At 39.0% G+C, this 1831-nt stretch overlaps 1 non-coding gene across 1 annotated transcript; it reads right to left on the bottom strand.

Moving 5' to 3' along the window:
• Positions 1–63: 63 nt before the first annotated feature.
• TRNAV-UAC lies at positions 64–136 on the bottom strand. The gene has a single exon. It is a non-coding gene; the product is annotated as a tRNA-Val (tRNA).
• Between the last annotated feature and the right edge of the window lie 1695 nt (positions 137–1831).

The following is a 1831-nucleotide window of genomic DNA, read 5'->3' as shown; positions in this document are numbered from 1 at the left end:
GCTTAGCTTCCGAGCTCAGACATCCAGCTTGTTCAGGGTGGCATGGCCGTAGACCATGAACTGTGGTTCCACTGGGGCACGAACCCAGGACCTTCTGCATGTAAAGCAGACATGCTAACCACTACACTATGGAACCACGTCCTCTTCATGGATAATTCTAACCCCAGTGCATAGTATAATAAAATGTTTAAACACTGTGCTATTTTACCCCAGAAGTGCTTGCATTTCAGCAGAAGTGGATGATAATTTTGCTTTAGGCTCGAAAGATTTTTGAGATTCTACTTAGCTGACTGCAGATAAAGATACTCCTGAAGTGCAACATATTATTAACTTCTTATTCTCTTTAGAAAAGCAGCTATGGGTAGATTAGCTTAATAAAGGGTTAATGTGCTACTTCTGAAGACTATTTCATGCAATAGTATTCAAGGTATATCATATCTTTCTTTGGAAGTTAATTCCCATGGATTCCAGACAGATACAGCAGTGTGATCAAAGGTCTGGAGACAGGGAAGAGGCACTGAGAGAGGCTGGAGTGTCTGCAGCAGGTGAGTGAGATGCGAGTGGAACAAGCTAAGATGGTGAAGTGGTCGGGTAAAAAGCCATGAGGACTTTGAGCCTTTACGAAATGCAGTGGGATGCTAAGAAAGGGCTGTAGGCAGGTCGCTCTGACTGCTCTGTGGGATACAAAAAGGCAAAAGAGTTAAGGGCAGACAGCTAAAAAAAGGCTTTTTTGGTCTTCCCCTGGAGGAATGAAGGCGACTTAAATTAGGGTGGCCCGTGGGAATGGAAAGATTCAAATGCTTTCAACTCTGTCTTAGATGTTCTATATGCTAAGTGCTATGCTAGAAAGGAGAGATAAAGTAATAAAGGACATAATGTATATGTGTGAATTTTAATTTTCAGGAATCTAAGCATCTACTAGAAGGATAATAAACAGAAAGTTGTGCTTGAAAATGTGGAAAGCTGTGATGGAATCAGACACAGAACCCTTTAGAAAGCATATAGAAAAGGAAACCAACCCATAGGAAAACTGCATGTAAAAAGTATTACATGTAGTAATTACCAACTTTTTGCCAAGGAAGCTCTGAATGAATGTAATTGCAATACTGTATTAGAGAACCTCAGAAATATTTCTATAGTCCATATCTATGGATTTATTGGTGGAGAAACTGGAGCCTAGAAAGTTTGTGTCTTGCTTAAGTATATAGAGATGGTTAATTACAAAAAAAAAAATCATTTAAAGATTGGTCTAGAATGCCTTGTTTGTGGTAGTAAATAAGGAACACGGTTCTTCTGCTCACCAAGCTGTCTTAGTTAAGATAGAGAGGTTGAAGGTGACTACAAAGTTTCTGGCCTGAGCACCTGGGTAGATGACAGTATCTGAAATTAATTGAAATAAGCAAGAGTGGGAGGAACAGTTTTTGAGGTGTCAGGAGTACCTAGGAAGGACAGAATGGATTCCATTAGTAGGTGCATGTGAGATGTTCAAGCGAACATATTAGTAAGGGTGATCGTTTTAATAAAAGGCCAGTATGCTACCTAATAAACCTAGTTTAGTGACATCACCTCACTTTAATTCCTGATCCAAACTAGAGCCAGAGACGATCTGTTTCCAGATAAAATGGTTATTTTAAATAGGGGTATCATGATAGCAAGATGTGTTTATATTCTCTAATGTGCTAAGTGTTCCCAAATCAAACTGGCATGGTTTTCTATCTCCTGGGTGCTTAGAGAGAATTTTATTTTTTGTATGTTTTCTGGCTTTAATTAAATTCATCTTATAAGCCTGAGTGGCAGACACTGTACATTGTTTTAATCATCATGGAGAAAC

The sequence above is a fragment of the Pteropus vampyrus genome, unplaced genomic scaffold (assembly GCF_000151845.1).
Source record: "Pteropus vampyrus isolate Shadow unplaced genomic scaffold, Pvam_2.0 Scaffold149, whole genome shotgun sequence".
In the NCBI taxonomy this organism is placed as follows: domain Eukaryota; kingdom Metazoa; phylum Chordata; class Mammalia; order Chiroptera; family Pteropodidae; genus Pteropus; species Pteropus vampyrus.
Note: the sequence above shows the minus strand (reverse complement) of the source record. Positions and strands in the feature narration are given on the sequence as shown.